Source organism: Sus scrofa, chromosome 9 (assembly GCF_054392235.1).
Source record: "Sus scrofa isolate SSC_HxYL_T2T_F1_AM1 chromosome 9, Sscrofa_HxYL_maternal_Yorkshire_Landrace_v2.0, whole genome shotgun sequence".
NCBI lineage: Eukaryota > Metazoa > Chordata > Mammalia > Artiodactyla > Suidae > Sus > Sus scrofa.
Window position 1 is genome coordinate 22,568,409 of NC_139391.1, and position 20,595 is coordinate 22,589,003.

The 20,595-nt window shown below is 36.0% G+C and overlaps 1 protein-coding gene and 1 long non-coding RNA gene across 2 annotated transcripts in view; one reads left to right on the forward strand and one right to left on the reverse strand.

The window, feature by feature from the left end:
• The window catches only part of LOC110255412 (uncharacterized), a 117,378-nt gene that overhangs the window by 27,161 nt on the left and 69,622 nt on the right, over positions 1-20,595 (reverse strand). The window contains exon 3 of the long non-coding RNA XR_014814933.1: positions 2,260-2,355. This is a non-coding gene — a long non-coding RNA (uncharacterized LOC110255412). The remainder of the gene's footprint in view (positions 1-2,259; positions 2,356-20,595) is intronic.
• Positions 1-20,595, forward strand: part of TYR (tyrosinase) — an 87,683-nt gene that overhangs the window by 15,740 nt on the left and 51,348 nt on the right. The gene's annotated exons all lie outside the window — the stretch shown is intronic.

The window sequence follows — 20,595 nt, forward strand, 5'->3', positions numbered from 1 at the left end:
TTCTAAAAAGATCCTTCTGTTATGATTCTCTAGAACCTTTTTTTTTCCCCCTGAAGCTCTTCCACCCTTTCTGTTTTATTGCGACTACCTAACATTTCCCTGGGAAGTATTTTACCTCTTCATTTGCTAGAATCTCTTGAGGAACAGGCTAGGAAATAGCAACTGAGCTCTGGGCTTTAAAGAAAGTCAGTGAAGGTTTGGAAAATCTGAAGGAAGTCTTAAGACAATCGTGTGTATACTTGAAGAGAAAGCCCAGTCACGATAAAGTCTCAAAGGATGACCTAGTTTCCAGTCTCCCTGCCTAAGAAATAGACTTTCTTGGCATACCCCAAAATGGTCACATAAACTCAAAAAAAAATAAATAAATAAATTAAATGAGACGTTGTGTAGACCAGAATGCCAAGGAGGTTGTTTAAGGGGGGGGGGGGGTGAAAGAGTCTAGCAATGGGAAGGCTCAAGCCCTCCCCTGCACATCTTCTTTAGCAATTCTGAGGGAATCACAAAGCTGAGTAGCTTGGTATAGATGGTGTACACTGACTCAGACTGTAGTGAACGTTTTGAGGAAAGAGTTCATACATACCAGGAAACACTTTCTGAGCCTGGGTTGACTCAGAATTACCACCTTGCCAACCTTGTTAGTATTCTGAACAGGTAATAATCCCGATAATAATAATAATAAAAATTCCGATGTGCCAGGCACTCTCATTTTCCACATTCTGTTACTTAATCCTCACAACAGTCCTGTGATGTTTTAATACTCACTGATTAAGCTCAAGCACCATCTTCAGTGAAGTTGTTATTCCAAGGAGTTTAGGAGACAGTCTGTCTCCTTCCAGTTGAATGAGCTGATTCAACTCCTTTGACTTGAAGAATAACCTTTTTTCTTTTACTCCAAAGTTCTCAGGGAAAATAGGACCCGTCTTTTTACATGTAAGAAATTCAAACAAGTATCCTGCATATTACGTTCTAAGTGGGTTTGCTTTGAATTGTGATTCTTTTACTGGGATATAATGTTACTTAAAAAAAAAAAAAAGCCTGAAATAATGCAGAGTGCTATATTATGGAGAAGGTTTTATGAATATGTAAGCATGTTTTTAGGATTTCTACAGCAGAAGCTGCTCTCAAGGAAGAGTTAATACTTAATGTACTAGGTTCACAAGAAATGAGCCAAGCATAATTCCTAGATATACAAGTGCCTTTTAAATTCTTAATCAGTGCTTTGCATTCCAAAGCTGAAGGGTGGTAAGACCAGAATATATTCATTTTATCTGGCCCTTAGAAACTCTATGGTCAGAGTGCAGGGGGATCCTGCTGGAAACTATGAACATTTGAGAATTAGGTAGCATTTTAAATTTTGCAGACAAGTTTTTAAGACTCAATAACATTGTTCATCTATCCAGGTGATAGAAACTCACAGTTTTATATTTCTATCAGAAAAAAAAAAAACAAAAAACAAAAAAACAAACAAAAAAAAACCCTTAAAAGCAGGCATGAGTTTAAAGTTTGGAGCTGTTATTGCTTGATATTCAGTAAATTTTTAACAACAATGTGATCAGGATATAGCCTAGACCCCTTTGTGTTTTTTTGTTAAAAAAAAAGAGTGTCAGTCCCCATATAGTTATACATTTTAAAATGATTTTTTGCCTTCTTCCTTCTTCTACCAGCTGCACTGGCATGCAAACTGTTCTTGCCATACGTGAATGTTGAGAAAGTAAAGTAATTTACTTAAGGCATATGTCCTCTGTGCTATGAATTAAAAGGTGCTGGTATTATGTATTGGAAAATACCATTTTAGAAACCTACATTGGAGACAGAGAGAGAAAAACATCCCATATTGGGACTGGACCCTTTAAAGTGGATTGAAATATTAATTCTGAAGGCATATAGCGCTATATTTGAGCATCGATTATAACTTTGCCTCTTCTCCCTCACTAAAATGTATTTAATAATTACACATTTAGGTTATTGTGAGGATGTATGCATACCTAGCTCCTACTAGATACACAAGATATGTCTCCGTTTTCCCTTTCTCCTTTCTTCTCTGCAATCTTCAGTAGTCATCCCAACTTTCCCTATAATTTAGCATAGGTTATCAGCCTTCATGGTATATATTTGTTCATAATAGGCAGCTTTCACTTAGTTTTTCATCATTTGAATTCACTCCTGTGGAAAATGGCTGTTTGTGAAAGGATAATCTCATTTTTGAATAATTTGACTTAAAGTCTTAGAAAATCTTTAAGAAATAAATTAATTACATACATTTTGTAAATGTAGAGTCAGGCATTAGGTCTATGGAGATTTCACGTCCTTGGGACAAATCCTGGAGAAAATGCCTCTACTCATTAGCAATAAACACTGCAAAGAAAAAGAAGAATTCTATTTTACACATTTATTCATTTAACAAGTATGAGTAAAGAGACTTCAGGAACCAAAGACAATTTGGTTATACCTCATATTTAGGACTACTGATTAGGACTGCTTTATAATCCTCTACAGTGGTTCATCTAAAACATTTTTGTTATATTATCTGTTTACAACTCCTACAATATATGGAGAACTCCAATGAGCTTTTGTTTATGTGGGTTATACTGATATAACAGAAGATTTTAAGATATTTATTGATTCATTAAAATAAGAAAATTAATCATTACATACGGTATAAATAACATAATCATAATATATTTCCAGAAAATCATAAATGATTTGGCATTGATTTATATACTTGCAAAAAAAAACTGGATTCTATGTCAGCTTCTATACTCAATACATTATGATTTGGTGTTTGGTTGAAGAACTTGAGGAAAATTCATCTTCACACATATATAAAATTAGACTAAGGATCAGTATTTTAAAAATATTTTTTGGTAATCTGGATCTTCTTTCTCTTTCAACATTAAAACTTGACTAGTGGTAATTTCTTAAATGTTTAGTTGCACTGTCAAAGCTGAAAGCATATTCATAAACTTTTTGTATTTGTTATATTAAAATTCATTGATCAATCTTATACTGGGAATAAACTGTTCCTATATTTATTTATAATATCAAGCATGAGTCATTTGAAAAATACTGGTTCACTGAGATATGTAAATCTTAGAGATATTGAAATATATCATTATATAATATTTTTAAAAATCACATTTATTAATATCATCAACAATCTCATCAGAAATGTCTTTAAAAACTGAGAGCCTGCCAAACTTATGATGGAATAAAATGTTCCAAAATTTTAATTTTTTGCTTGAAAGTTCAAATTTTCTCATTGGCAAAAAGTGTCATTAGTTCTTTAAAGTGACATATTTACATTCAAAAAAGTGTCTCCCAAATACTTAAATCTGAATAACCATAGTTTATTTCTCATTTATGCATAGGGGTAAAAATGGCATTCCATGAAGAATATGGTTATTTCAGCTCTCAACACAAACAATGGCACAAATGTTTTTTTATCTAGGTAAGCATCACACTTCAAAATGCAGCAGAAATATTACATATGTGTGTCCCATTCTAGCTTCGCTAGGTTGCCAGAGCAGAACTTAGATCTCTGATATATTTCCAATCCTGCATTAGTTATATGGCCCAGAAATAATCTCTCTATACAGGAATTTTAGAAGAAATTCTTGCATGAAAACAATGGATATTTTAGATGGCCAAAAATACAGAAGAATTTTAGTCAATACACTAATAAAAGTACACAGATTTCTACTTCTGGGAAAGTGGATTAGATATATTTTTTCCCTATTCTTTTCTGCTCTTTGACATCAATCTTAGCAATATCTTTCTGAATATGTCTCCCCAGTTAAATGAAACAAAAGCAAAAATTTTTTAAAAATGAGACTATCTCAAACTAAAAAGTAAATGATGCAACTGACAAGGGCGTAATCTCCAAAATATACAACAATTCATGTGACTCAACAACAAAAAAACAAAAAACCTAACTGAAAAATAGGCAGAAGATTAAATAGCCATTTCTCCAAAGACATGCAGATGGTCAGTAGGTACATGAAAAGATGCTCAACATCACTAATTACTAGAGAAATGTAAATCAAAACTATGATGAGGCACCACCTTGTACTGGTTGGAATGGCCATCACTAAAAAATCTGCAAATAACAAATGCTGGAGAGGGTGTGGAGAAAAGAGGACCCTCCTACACTGCTGGAGGGAATGTAAGTTGGTGCAATCACTGTGGAAAACAATATGAAGGATATCAGAAAACTAAAAGTAGAATTAAAATATGATCCAAAAATACCACTCCTAGGAATATATCTGGACAAAACTATAGTTCAAAAAGATACATGCACTGCAATGTTAACAGCAGCACTATTCACAATAGTCAAGACACGGAAACAACCTAACTGTCCATTGACAGATGAATGGATTAAGATGAAATGGATTAATGGAATACTAATCACCCACAAAAAAGAATGAAATAATGCCATTTACACAACATGGGTGACACTAGAGACTATCATACTAAGTGAAGTAAGTCAGAAAGAGAAAGACAAATACCATATATCACTCATGTGGAATCTAACATATGGCACAAATGAACCTATCTGCAAAACAGAAACGGACCCATGGATATAGAGAACAGATTTATGGTTGCCAAGGGAAAGGGGGGAGGGGAGGGGAATGGACTCAGGACGTTGGGATTAGTAGATGCAAATTACTACATTTAAAATGAGTAAATAACAAGGTCCTACTGTACAGCACAGGGAACTATATCCAATCTCTGGGATAGACCATGACGGAAAAGAATATAAAAAAGAATGTATACAAACAGAAACAGACTCAAAGATTTTGAAACAAAACTTATGGTTACCAAGGGGAAATGTGTTGGGGGGGGGATTAATTAGGAGGTTGGGACTGACACACATTACCATATATAAAAAGATAGGTAATGAGGAACCTACTGATAGCACAGAGAAATGTACTTAATTCTACTTCATAACCTATATGAAGAAAGAATCTGATATATTTATATATAACTGATATATTTTGCTGTACATCTGAAACTAACACAAACTTTTAAGTCAACCATACTCCAATACATTTTTTAAAAAGAATATACATATGTAATGGAGTTGATTTGCTGAACAGCAGAAATTGTCACAACACTGTAAATCAACAATACTTTAATAAAAATTTTTTAAAAATGAAAAAAAAATCTCAAACCAAAAAACTTCTGCACAGTAAAAGAAACTATCAATAAAATGAAAAGACAACCTATTGAATGGGAGAAGATACTTGCAAATTATATGCCTGATAAGGGATTAATATCCAAAGTATATAAAAATCATACAGCTCAACAACAATAAGAAAAAGAACCCAATTTAAAAATGGACAGAGGAACTGAATAGACATTTTTCCAAAGATGGCCAACAGGCACATGAAAAGATGTTCAACATCAGTAATAATTAGGGAAAGGCGACCAAAACCACAATGAGCTATCATCTCATACCTTTAGAATATCTCTTATCAAAAAAGGCAAGAAATCAAAAGTGTTGGAGAAGATGGGGAGAAAAGAGAACACTTTACACTGCAAGTGGGAATGTAAATTGGTTCAGACACTATGGAAAGCAGGAGATTTCTCAAAAAATTAGAGCTATCATATGATTCAGCTATTCCACTTCTGAGTATTTATGTAAAGAATATGAAACATTAATTTGAAAAGATATATGCACCCCTATATGTTCACTGCCGCATTATTTACAAGATAAGCAAACAACTAAAGTGTCCATCAGTGGATGAGAAATAAAGATGAGATAAACACACACACGTGTACACACAGGAATACTACTTAGCCATAAAAAAATAGGAAATTTTGCCATCTGCAAAAACATGGATGGACCTTGCGAGTATTATACTAAATGACATGTCAGGTAGAGAAAGACAAAGACCCAATGATTTTCCTAAAAACAAATAAAAAATAAAATAAATGAACAAGCAAAACCAAAGGAAAACAAACAGGTAGATACAGAGCATAGACTAGTGCTTACGAGAAGGAAAGTGGTTGAGGGAGGGCAGAACGGATAAAGGGTTTCAGCTGTGTGGTGAAGGATGGAACAAAACTTTTGCTATAATGTATACAGAAGTTGAAATATAATGCTGTACACATGCCACTTATATAATGTTATAAACCAATGTTACCTCACTGAATTTTAAAAAATAAATTCTTGATTTGTAAATCTCAAGGAAATTACTTAGGAAAAATCTGGTTTTCAAACACAGCTACAAACACTAAGGGTTAACTCTCACCTCCATCTTTTTGAGCGAATAATTTCATGCCAGAGACTATAAATATTTCATTCTTTCTCTACAGTTAAATTTAGGAGGACCAAGGTTATTTATTTATTTATGTAGGTATCAATTTCAGCAAAAATTTATATTATAGCTTTAGCTGGATCCAAGAGAATACGTGTGAAATAGATGCTTATCTCCAATGCTGAGTATGTGATGAGATACCACTTTTCTCAAGATAAAAGCCATTCATGTGCTTTAAAAAAAAAGCTAAGTTTACAGCAGTGTAAACACTGTAGGGAACACCATCCAATTTTGTTGTATGTGCTCTAGGGAATAAAATTATCATAAAATGTAATGTAAATGGTACTTCCTACGGTGATGTATCTTTACTGTATAAAATCTATTAAAAAGTAAAACAAAAAACTAATAGCTAACATTTACTGAGAGGATACTAAATGTTAGGTATTTCAGGACACAATTTACCTAACTTGTATCAATGGTATCCTAAGTAGTAAGTTCTATTTACTATCCTTACAGATTTAAAAAAAAAAAAAAGTCAAAAGGTGAAATCATCTGCTTACAGCAACACATATCATAAAAGCTGGGATCCAAAATCAATACCAAATACTGCACATAATCTCATTAGGAAGTGTTTAGAAACACCGTTAGGATACCATGATCCTTGAAGAGCAATTGTTACCAATGTAAATACGTATGGAAGCTTTTATTGCAGGACCATGCAAGGAGAGTGATGGCTCAAGACTTGAAACCAGCCCCTGCCCCACCAGTGGCATATGGAAGTTCTGGGGCCAGGCAGCATCCAATCCAGGGCTGCGACCTACACCAGGGCTGCAGTAACACTGGATCCTTTAACCCATTTACTGGGCCAGGGATTGAACCCCTGCGGCCACAGCAACCTGAGCTTCTGCAGTTGATTCCTAACTCACTGTGCCAAGGTGAGAACTCCGCAGCAAAGCCCTTTCAAAGTCAAAGTTTAACATATACACAGTACCTTATATAAAAGAGATAACTAACAAGGACCTACGATAGGATAATCTACTCAATATTTTGTAATAACATAATATGGGAAAAGAATTTGCGAAAGAATGGATATATATAAAACCGATTCACATTGCTGCTTACCTGAAACTAACACACTGTAAATCAACTACACTCCAATAAAATATTTTAAAAAGTAAAGGCAAGGTGAGAAAAGGACATGGTTAGTTGTTGCGAACTTCTTTTTCTTCTTAAGTTTTTGTCTTATTTGGGCTGCACCCATGGCATATGGAGGTTCCCAGGCTAGGGGTCGAATAGGAGCTGTAGCCACCGGCCTATACCGTAGCCAGAGCAACGCAGGATCTGAACCAGGTCTGCGACTTACACCACAGCTCATGGCAAGACCGGATCCTTAACCCACTGAGCAAGGCCAGGGATCGAACCTGGGTCCTCATGGATGCTAGTCAGATTTGTTTCCACTGAGCCTTGACAGGAACTCCTGTTGCAAACTTCTTAATGTTGGAGCCTTTGTTCTTGCAGCTGTCCACCTAGGTCAGGTCACAGTCAGGTCATAATGTTCCTCTAAACCTCCAACAAGACAAATATTATTGTTATTTTTTATCTAAAAATGTAATGCTCTTAAAGGTAACAGCTGGAGAAGGGGTGTATCCTTGGAGTGTCAGACCAGGCTCTGGCTCACCTGCTGGGCGGTTAGTGCCCGGCACTACCACAGGTCACCTCGGTGGTGGTGGCTCCTCTCTGTAGCACCGGGGCGCTCCCGCTGTCCCAGAGCTCTTAAAAGCCATGGTGCCCACCTCGTGGGTGGCCACGCTCTGAGGTGACTGCACAAAAGGGGGCCAAGGTCTGGTCCCTCGACTGTGACGGGAGGTTACCTCCGGCACCACTTCAAGGCCCGTCATGGCAGGCAGAGCAGGATGGCTGCGCACTCACGGCTGCGCACTCACGGCTGCGCACTCACGGCTGCGCACTCACGGCTGCGCACTCACGGCTGCGCACTCACGGCTGCGCACTCACGGCTGCGCGCCCGCCCCGCCCCGCCCTTATTACAGGATCCCTTGAACGTGAGACCTGAGACCTGCGTAAGTTATTTAACCTCACACTGCACGTCTTTTTCCTCTGTAACATAGAAATAACGTTTCTGTTGTGTCTACATCTGAGTGTTCATGTGAATATCAAATAAGATAATGTTTGTTCAATGTGGTCAGCCTCTGTTAAATTAAGATGAAAATATTTTTGAGGATTTTTTCAAAATATTAGAATTTTGTTATCTTTGGTCAATAATTTTATTTATTTATAATTTTTTTTCCGTCTTTTTGCCCTTTCCAGGGCCACTTCCCGCGGCATATAGAGGTTCCCAGGCTAGGGGTCTAATCGGAGCTGTAGCCACCGGCATCCGCCAGATCCACAGCAACACGGGATCCAAGCGGCATCTGCGACCTACACCACAGCTCAGGCAACACCAAATCCTCAACCCATTGAGCAACGCCTGGGATCGAACCCACAACCTCATGGTTCCTAGTCGGATTTGTTAACCACTGCGCCACGACGGGAACTCCCTTGGTCAATAATTTTAACCCAAACTCTGTTTCTTTTTCTTTGTCATCCTTTTAGTAAATTTAGAATCTTGTGGCAGTGACCTCACAGTCGGTGACTTAAACGGTAGAAGCTTTGAAAACTTGTGAACTTGGAATGATAACTTTAGTACTTAGATAAGTAGAAGAGACTGTATTGCTAAAAAGGATGTTTTCATAAATACTTGAAATATGGTAATGAATCAGGAAAAGAACCGTCACCCAAAGTATCGCCCAAAGCAACTGTGTTTCTGAGGATTCCTTCTAAGATTCCACATGCCATTAGTTTCATGGGATATTGCTGAATTAGACTGTTCCCTCCTTCTGTTAAGATATTGTAAGAATGAAAATCTGAATAAGGTGGCTTTTAAAAGATAGATATTTATTTTGCTGTCATGAAACATTGCAGAAGTAAACTGGTAGTGCAGTTCTATGGTCCTCAACGCCCAGCCTCCATCTCCAGTTCTTCATTCGCATGTCCTCATCTTAATCAATAGGAAGAATACAAAGGGGGGAAGGGAGTACTTGCCTATTCCTCTTTAAAGACCAAGGTTGGAAGCGTCTCTCTGCAATTCTATTTTATCCCCATGGTCAAACAGCCGTGTCACACTTAGCTAACAGTCACACTTAGCTCTAAAGGGAATTTGGAAAATGTTCTCGCTAGGTTGTAGCCATGTGCTTGACATTTAGTGTATTCAAGAAAAAGAGGAGAATTGGTATTTGTGAGGAAAGTAGCAGTTTTTGTCACCATCCCTTTTCCTAGTGTTTGTTGAAATGTGCAAATTTAAGTCATACCCCTTTACCCTAGTATTCTGCCTGATACGTTTCATATAAAACAACATTTATTCTGTAATGGGAAATGAAGTGTCGAAATACTCTTTTATTCCCAACTTTTCACCTTATTCAACTTGTGAACATTTATTTTATAACTTAGGAAACTGGGATGTATCAGAGTGTCATGCTAGGATGTTAGTTAGACTGACTGTGTTCCCTTCAAACTCATATATTAAAAGCCTTTTTCTTTTCCAACATAATGATATTAGAACCTAGGCCTTTGGGATTTAATTATGATTAGATGAGGTCATGAGGGTGGAGCTCTCATGAATAGGATTAGTGCCATTATAAGAGTCACAACAGAGGTTCCCTCCCCTCTCTGCTCTCTACCACGGGAGGATACCACCAGAGGTCAGCAGTTTGCAACCTGGAAGAGGGCTCTCCCCAGAATTTGACCATGCCGACACCCTAATTTCTGACTTGCAGCCTTCAAAACTGTGAGGCTCATACCATGTCCATTTGGATGTTCATGGTTGGTGAGCAGCCTTTTACATGGCCCTTTTAGTGACTCTGCTATCCCCCAGCTTTCTGATGGATCTTCTCCACCTTCTGGGAGATAAGCAGAGTGTTTGGAGGGTTCTAGAGGAGTAATATAGGCGTCAAGCCTGGAAGTCGTCTATCTACCTTCTGCTCACATTCCATTTTCCACAGTTCATTCCCAGGCCCCATCTAAATATGAGTTTGGTTGTGCATTAGGAATTTGAGGAACGGGTTTTGTGAACATATTAAATGGATGTGTGTTAGGGATTTCTGTTTGAGCCTTTTCAGTTTTTTCCCCTCTAGGATCCAGTCTTTGCTGGGAGTCTTAGTTTTTGGCTAGGATGCCTCACTTTGAAGCTTCAATTCTTGAAGAGAAAAATAATTGATTTTCTCCCATTTGCCATTATTTTCTTTTCTCCCTTTTCTATAATTTTCCCATTCTATCTCATTTTGCACCAAATATTAAAAGGCCATGAAATTCTGTTTCACCTAGCCATTCCATCTTCTTCTTTCCCAGTGGCACCTACGAAAATATATTCTGCAATTTGTGGGTAATTATTTCTATAAAAATGCTTTGTTTGAATGAAGAATTGCCTGTCTCTTCTCTCCTAACGTCAGTTATCATGCCCTTCATACTGAGCAATACCAGAACTATTTTTTTTTAATACAAACCACCCAGGACTCTCTAAATAATTATTCCATCAGGAAAATATTGAGAGAATCACATATTAAATGAAAGCGTAAGAGCCAAATTCAGGGTCATGATCCATTTCACTCAGTCATAAGCTTTGAAACATTATGGGCATGTTCCAAATTTTTTTAGTTTAACTGATTTTAAAATTGCAAACTGGAGTTACATGTTTTAGAAAGAAAAGAAAATATCCCACATAGGTTTATTTAACATATGTTTATAAAGCACCTACTGTGTGCAGACTTTGTGCTACACTAGGAATAACCAATGAATATGATACAGATCCTTCTCTCTTGGAATTTACAGTCTAACTAAGCACTGGACCATGAGTAGGTAATTATAATCCAAAGGAAATAAATGATTAAAAAGAGGGAATTATACAGGGGCCTAGCCAAGTGTTTATTGTCAGAGGAACTCAACATCTCTCTGTAGTTAAAAACAACTGCTGGAGTTCCCATCATGGCTCAGCATAAACAAATCTGGCTAGCATCCAAGAGGACGCAGGTTTGATCCTTGGTCTTGCTCAGTGAGTTAAGGATTCAGCGTTGCTGTGAGCTGTGGTGTAGGGTCACAGATGCGGCTCAGACCTGCCATTGCTGTTGCTATGGTGTAGGCCAGAGGCTATAGCTCCAGTTTGACCCCTAGTCTGGGAACCTCCATATGCCATGGGTGCAGCCCCAAAAAGACAAAAAAATATATATATATATGTGTGTGTGTGTGTGTATACACATACATATATATATATATATCCCTACTTTTTTAGTTCCTAAAAACCTCCTGCACCCTATCTTAGTTACTCCTCTCAGAAGGTAGCAAAATTACATCATCAACAGAGGAGGTTACACAACAAGTCTTCCAAATAGACAGTTTCAGAGGAAACAGAGTGGTGGTTAACAGTCAGATTACCTGGGTTAAAATTCTGTTACTACTCACCAGCTGACTTTTGGTGACTTTAGCCTACCTTTACTTGAGGTTCTTCATTTACAAAGTGAGGATAATCACAATACCTACCTATTGTTATAAAGATTACGTGATCTTTATAGATATCTGTAATTAACTTAGAACAGCCTCTGTAATGGAAAAGTTTCATTAAATAATAAAGTCACTGTCTTGCATGCTAATGCGCAGTCTAATTTTCAAGCTCCATATAGAAACCAAATTCTAAATAATGGAGTAGATGAGTATTTGAGACCTCTGGTGGACAAGATGTTTCAGAACAGCATTAGTTCTAAATGGAGCCAATATCCAAAGTATAACAAAATAATAGTACTTTCTACTTAGAATGCCTCTTAAAAGCAACCTTTGAGATGCAATTATATCTATAGTCTACAGATGTTTCAAATTCAGTAAGGAATTAAATTTAACAGAATGTAAATATCTGGCCTTAAGTATTGGTGGCACTACCAAGGAATTCCAACCTTCTTTGTGTTTTATGACAGCAATCTGATTGATCCTGCTGACTGCATGCATGTGAAGTCCTGTGATAGGAAGCTTGTAAGGCACTCATGCAAAAGAGGAGGGAGAGTGAGAACCTCCATAATAGGGCCACCTCTATCCTGAAAGAGCATATTATAGAAAACTGGGCTGAATAAGATGCCTCAGGTTTTTTTTTTTCTTTTCAATTTTTTTTTCATGAAAAGAATTAAAACAAGGATACTCTTGAAACTAGAAAAAAAAGAGCTGTTGTCACCTGAATGATTTTATATTTTAGTACAACTAATAGTGCTCCACCAACTAAGAGAGTGTAACAGAATGATTAAGAGCAGAAATTTGTCAGGTAATTAGTCCAAGTCCCGGCTGTGCCACTTAGCTGTTGAGCGACCTTGGATAAACCACCTAGCCTTGTTGAGCATTAGTTTCACAACCTGAAAGTTGCTTTAATGGTATCTTATTTGCAGAGTTCCTATGAAAATTATGTTCCATATGAATATAATGAAACAGCCTAATGCTGACCACATAGGTATTGAAAGTATAGTAATAGCAGTGATTTTTGTTGCTAAGTGGAGATTAAGTAGTAATAAAGAGAAATAAGAAAACTTATGAATCATATTTCCATTTATAATTAAACTGTGACAATAAGGCTTTGTGATTTGTTAGCAGAGGAAAGACCCTATTTGAAATTGAGGGTTTATAAATGCAAACACACCTCTGAAAAATTCGAACATGTTTTCAAGTGATTTTAATCAAAGCATCTTAAAAATAATTATCCTTATTTTAATATAAGTAGAATCTTTATTAATTATACTTCTCTGAACTAACTTTATGTTAATTTCTTCATCCATGAATATGTATGCCCTCATTATACATTCACATCAATAACCCTGATACACAAATTTATAGATATGAGAGATAAGAAAAACAGAATGACATAGAGGGAAAAGCACAGGATTTAGAATGAGATGATTGATACGGTTTTGGCAGTAGCCATTAAGAAGACACGTGACATTTAATATGTCACCTAGATTTCCCAATCCCCATATCTTCATTTGTAATATAAGCATGTTGATATTTACTCTCATCTTCCTTACATAACATCCAAAGGTGTGATGACATATTTGTTGTGAGAGTTGACAGTATCTTTTCTCAACTCTTTATTCAATTACATCAGGTAGATACCCTGAAATTAACAATCATGGGAATAGTTACACCGTGGAAACTGACGGATGCTACAAATCAACATATTCTCCACCACCATTCATATTTTCCCTCTGAGATCTGCTTATTAATCTGTTGCTAGTGTACTTCTGAGAAAGTCAAATGAGAAAATGTGCCGGAAAGTGTTTTGTGAACTATAGCATGTAATGCAAATATGTTATAATATTCACTATGGAAAATTATAGATGGAGCATCTGTGACTTGCATATGAAAATGTCATTAAATGATCTTGTCTAATTAAAAAGCAAAGGCATAAATGAGCTTGTAGGACACATTTAAATTATTTAATTGACTTGTGTATTCTAGAAATGCCCTGTCTAATCAAACCAATAAAGGGATGTTAGAACTTTTGCAGGTTGACTAACCATCCTTATTTGCCCAGGACCATGGGGTGTCACAGGATTAGAATGAACTATATCATTTTCAGTTTCCAGCACAAAATGAAAACACCTTGTTCAAAAATTAATGGACTTCCCTGGTGGCTCCGTGGGTTAAGGATCTGGCAATGTCACTGCTGTGGTGCCATGTCGACTCCTGGCCTTGGCAGGCACAGCCAAAAAAAAAAAAACTTAAAAATTTCAAGATAGTAAGAGCAAGCATTAAACCAAGTATGGATAGGTCTGGGTGGGGAACACTCAGTTGCATGCTTATGAAGCTGGCTGTATCTAGGACTTTCAGTGCCAAAATCAGAACAGTCTGGGGCAAACAGGGACTACTTTCCTTCAAAAATAGTTAGCGTTAATATTAATATATTATCAAAGTTTTTGCACCAATGAAATATACCACTTGCATCAGGGACTATCAATTCAGTCATAAGTAAGAACAGGGAAGAGAGAGAGCTTGAATAACATTTAGTATATAAAGATCTTTGCTTGTTTCAGTCTCTGCAGTTTAGTGAGCTCAGTGACTCTGCTCTGACTCCTGAGTCTTCCCAACACACAACTCTAATCTTACAATATAGAAAGATTTTGTGAAATTTTACCTTGAAACAACTTCCAGATAAATTTTAAAGGAAGAATGGACCATTATTCTTAATGTGTAAGATCACTTTATAGCTATCTTTATAAATTGGAGATAAGAGCTAAGAAATGTTGAAAAAAATCACTGGGTGATATAAGTCATGTATATACTTTGGATTACACACAATGTAATCATTTTCTTTACAAACATACATAATACACACATATACTCACACATTGATGTTACCAAGAGGAGAAATTAGTCTGATGTTTAAAATAATAAACAATTTAAGGTGATAACATAAAATAATTCTGTTGCTCTTTTTTATTGAGTTTATGGCGATGACTGTAATTATGACTGATTCACCATTGTCTTTATAAAACAATGAGTATAATTCCATCAGAGTTTCTCTAATGGAAACTGCAGTGTCCATTACCTGGAAGACTTGTTAAGACAAGCTGTGAATCCCAGTGACTTTCTGATTCAGTAGTTCTTCGGTAGGGCTAGTGTATTTGTATTTCTAACGAATTTATAGAAGCCGCTACTGGCTCTGGGAACAATATTTTGAAAACCACAGAATTTGTGGAGCATTTGCGACCTTAACTGTCACCTAAAATTATATGGTCCGAAACAATCATCCACCACTCTCTTTGCTTCATTGCTCTGTGCTCCATACAGAAGGAAATATGTGAAGGAAACTGTTACTCCAAAAATGTCCTGAGTCAAATTAAAAGTATTTTCTAATAAATGTAAATGCTAATTAATTATATCTATAGCTGTGGAGCTAGCACTTTGAGAAAACTTGAAATTGGAGTGAAAGTTAATGTTACCATTATACCTAGCTAGGGACTTGCTTAGACCCAAGGATCTTTTTTGATCTGCAGTATCATATTTCTGCTGCAAGTAGTTTAAATTAAAAGCTTTTTAAAAGTACTCATCCATTAAATACAAACTCATAAAATCATTGTGTGTAACCTTCTGAGGCTATGCATTTCATAGTTCTAGAATAAAATTGCACATTAGGAGAATGAATTAGAGGGAATATAGCCAGGGGGGTCTAAGTGTCCCTTTACCCTTTACTTCAATCTTTGGATGCACGAGTGTGCCTTTTTCTATCTTTTTTTAGGTTTCTGGTCTCCAGTTATATCTCTGAAGCTCTATGAAATGTTATAAGAGGTTAGAGATGCACTTAAAATTGAATAAAATAAATGTACTCTGTTCTGAAGATTTAACTATGTACTTTTTCACATTTCAAATTCCAACAAGCGTGATAGAGTGCAACATCTGCAGCCCAGCTTCCTAGAAAGGAACATACTGAATTAAATAAGATGGCATATGTGAAAATGCCTACCCAGTGCCTGCTATGTAGTAGTTGCTCAATTTTGTTCAACATCATTTTTAAGGGTATAGTTGGAACAGTTATCGGTATGAAAAATATTTCATGGCAGACATTCATGATGTGGAACTTTAAAGAAGAAGCACTTTAGGCTGTCAGAATGTAGAAGGAGAATATTTCAAGTGAAGGAAATAATTTACTCAGAGGTAAAGTTTTTAAAGTGTGAGTTCAAGTTTAGAGGATAGAGAGAGATTTTGCCTAAATCAGTGAATTTCAACCCTGGTTGCATATTAGAATCACCTGGGGTGTTTTTACAATTCCAAATGCCTGAGCCCCACTCTGTACCAATTAAATCTGAATCTCCAGGGGTCAGAGATAGGCATCAATAGTAATAAAATAAAATAATAAAAAAAACCCAAAAAACCAACAACCAACCAAACACAAAAACTCTCCAGAGTGCTATTGGGGGAAAAACAAAAGAGAAAAAGATCTGGATTGACAAGTTGAAGTTTCCTGTTGTTATCATCAGCCTGAAACTGTGTTTATTAATTTCCCACAGGAATGTAGCACGCAGACTTGAAGGCATAACACAGAGTAATTTGGGCAACTGTCATTGCCCTTCACAAAGAACTTGGAGCCATTTTGGCATCTGTGACTGCTAACAAGGTCCCTGCTGGCTTATTAGACTTCCCATCCATGGGGAATCCTTGGACAAGAGAGGCAATAACACATTCTGTGCCTTGCTGATATTCAAGGGATGAAAATAGCAAGTCAGTAAATTCATTTCATAGTGCAGGATAAAAAGAGGGTTTCAAGGTGTGTCAGCGAGTCAGTATAAATACTACCCTACTCTGGTACAGAAAAGAGTGTGGGATTTGAAATCAGAGCTATATTCAATTCCTTGATGGCCTCTGTTTCTAGCGTGGATTTAGGTGTGCTTTTATTTAACTTGTATAAACTTAAGTCTTCTCATCTGTAAAATTAGGACAATGATAATATTCATATCACAAGTAGCCCCGGGATTCAATAAGATCAGGTACATGAATGATATTTGAAAAGTTCGATGTATAAATAATTATTATTTGTGCCTAGAATTTCCTCGTTGACTTTCTCTTCCAAAAGGAAATAAATCTCAGCAAGTAGGAGTTTCCGTTGTAGCTCAGTGGCTTAAGAACCCAGCATAGTGTCCATGAGAACTTCCATATGCTCCAGAGGTGGCCATAAAAAAAAAAAAAAAAAAAAAAAAAAAGAAGAAGAAAAAAAAAGAAAAATAATTCTCAGCAAGAGAAACTACTGATGTAATTTCTATTTTTTTGGTGATTTACCAGCCCCGCCTCCAAAAAATGAATTGTGTAAAGAAGTAAAATAGCAAATAATTTATTCACATTTTTATATTTGTCACATCCATGACATTTTCTCAATTTTGCCACTTAACAAGTGGCAGAGTAGAGCTCTTCAAAGGTCCTTTGTAGATTTTATGGAGAGAAATGTTATCTTTCCTACTCCCAGTCTTCATAGGAGGATATTAGTGAAGGATTAAGTATTTTTTTTCAAGCCTGATATTTCTTTTTATTGAAGTATAGTTGCTGTACCATATTATGTGTTACTACAGGTATTCAACACAGTGATTCCTAATTTTTAAAGGTTATATTCCATTTATAGTTATCATTAAATATTGACTACATTCCCCTAATATCTCCTTGTAGCTTATTTTATACCTAATAGTTTGGATCGCTTTTTCCCCTCCCTCAATATTTCCCCTCCCTCCTTCCCTCTCCCCACTGGTAACCACTAGTTTTTTCTCTATATTTGTGAGTCTGCTTCTTTTTTGTTATATTCAGTAGTTTGTTGGACTTTTTATTTTTTTATTTTTGTCTTTATTTTGCTATTTCTTGGGCCGCTCCCGCGGCATATGGAGGTTCCCAGGCTAGGGGTCCAGTCGGAGCCATAGCCACCAGCCTACGCCAGAGCCACGGCAACGCGGGATCGTTAACCACTGAGCAAGGGCAGGGACCGAACCCGCAACCTCATGGTTCCTAGTCGGATTCGTTAACCACTGCGCCACTACGGGAACTCCTGTTGGACTTTTTAGATTCCACATATAAGTGATATTGTACAGTATTTGTTTTTCTCTGTCTGACTTATTTCACTTAGCATAATGGCCTCCAAGTCCATCCATGTTGCTTCAAATGGCTAAATTTCATTCTTTTATATAGCTGGGTAGTATTCCATTATGTGTGTGTGTTTGTGTATACACACCACATCAAGAAGTATTTTATGTTTACTTTTCTTTTAAATGCAGAGATGTGCAATGCTTTGTTTTTGACTAGGAAATACTTCTACTTCTGAGACATTTGCAGTCTATTTTAAGAGATGATATACATAGTTCATTTAAAATTGTTAATGTATTCAGATTGTCTGTATTAGCAATCTGTACTTATTACAAAGAGGTTGGGTATTTGTTCAACCTGTACCTTTGAACTGTTTCTGAGCACAGAACACAATATATTCTGACAAACCCCATGTGCTTCTTATTCAGATGTCCTTCATAAGAACATTGGAGACTTCCCTAAGTTCAGCATCTGGCAAGTTAGCAAAAGAAGTTGAGCAAAGGAACACTAGCCTTGCTGAAAACACTCTTAGAACGGCGATCCTAGTTTCTAGGATAAACCATAAGCATCTAATGTTGACTGAGGCAGGTTTCTGCAGAGAAGTGGAGTTCAAGAGGAGAGAGGTGTATGGGGCTGGGATGGACCCTGGTGGTGGAAATTTGTGGCAAAAGAGGCTTTTCTGCAACGGGAATGTCCCATATTCTTGGTTGGCAGTTCTCATGATAGGCACATGTTTATCAAATGCAACAAGTTTATATAAATGCTAGCTACCATTCAGGAAGCATTCATTTTGTGCCAGATTCTATACTAGGTGCATCATACCTGCTATCAAAATTAATCCTCACCAGAACAGTAGATAATGGGCATTAATTATTCTTTCTCTTACAATGAAGAAACTGAGGCTCATAAAATATAACTTGACAAATGTACTACTTTTGTAATAACACAGAATTTAAACCCAGGTTCCTTAGCTCTGAAGATCTCTTCTCTACAGCCGTATCTTCAAATTGGGATAGACACACTAGTATAATTTCACTGACTTTCTAAAGGGTACAGGGCACAGAGTTTTAAGGAAGCTTATTTCCAGATCTTCCTCCCAACTCTACTTTTCTAAAATGAATCTGAATGAGAAGATTCCTGAAGGTTTGCCTTTACCACCTACCCTTGCACAACCTCCCTTTGACTTTTCAGAAGAAAGCGTACCTCTGACCGATACTGAATCCATTCTTATCACAGTACATTCCCAGAAGGAACAAAAACTCACAAAGTACCAAACAAGTGGAGAACTCAAAATATTAGTGCCAGTGTCACTGAAGTGAATGAATTTAATGAATAGATAAAAAGGTCTTGAAAGTCAGGTGCTTGTAAATAGATTCATAATTTATAAGATTGCTTTCATTGAAGAATTCTTGATTGAGTTGTCATTGATGGATCAGACTATTTTGATGCTGAATCAGTTATGTCATTTTTGGCATATATAACTAAAAAAAGTTCAAGTAATTAGGTGAAATTCCTATTAAATCCTTTCATTATCTAGTTTTTTTATGAGAATGAAGTCTTTAAGGACTTAATTTATTTTTTAAAATTTAAAATAGAAAATGTGCTAAGCCTTATCCTTTCTATCAATGAATAATATCCATCGATACATGCAATATTTTTTAATTCATAATCTTTCATAAATGTTCAGAAGTAAACTTTCAATAAAATTTTACTTATATACTTAATGGCTTATTTTGTAAAATAATGTTTGTCATTTTAATAAGTTGTATATTACCAAAAACTTTAATGATAATAATCCAGAACATTAATGGCCACATTAAATTTTTTAAAGTAATTTTAATTTTTATACCTTTTTTGTTGCAGAAAGGTTTGAAAGACTGATGCGTTTTTAAGAAATATTTCAAGCATAACTTTATAACATTTACATATAATGCTATGGGAAAATAGTATAAAAACATAAGATGAAGTGAAAAAAGGAAAGCCTATAAAACTTCAGACTATAATAGATAAGTTTGTTTAGGTACTTTTGATATGGATGATGGTGACTATCAAATCATTATGGTGGATGCATTTTTATAAAGTGATATTAAATTTTTATTTTAAAATGTATGCTATTTGCAGCATCTATCCCTGAACTTCTATCTTCTGAAACTGTTTACAATTATGGTTAAAGCAATTCAGAATCTACTTAAAATTATGTGAGAGCATACATAGAGCATGGTTTTAAAACTTTTATTTGGTGTTGCTCAAGGATAAAAGCTTACAGACCATTGCTCTGCCGAACTTTTCCTTCCATGATATGTGATTAATTGCTAATAGGAAAGACAGTAAACCAGTGCATTCAAGAGCTTAAGTTCTGGAATAAAACTTGTGTTCCAACCTTAACTTCTCTTATTTGCTTTTTAATCTTAGACAGGTTACCTAAGCTCTCTAAACTCCTTTATCCAAATCTACATAATGGAGATTATGAGGCTCCCTAATTTGTAGAATCATTCTGATGGTTATATGAAATTAATCATATTAAACTTTTAGAAAAATTCCTGCACATAGTAAGTGCCTTGTATATTCAGTCATAAAAGTTGTCTTAGACAAGAGGTTTCAGAGGCAAGAGAAGTGTATGTCCTTGGGCTAAGATGCTGGAGGGAGTCAGGCTTGGTCTCTGAGAATGAGTGCAAAAAGCTCAAAAAGGGAAAAAATC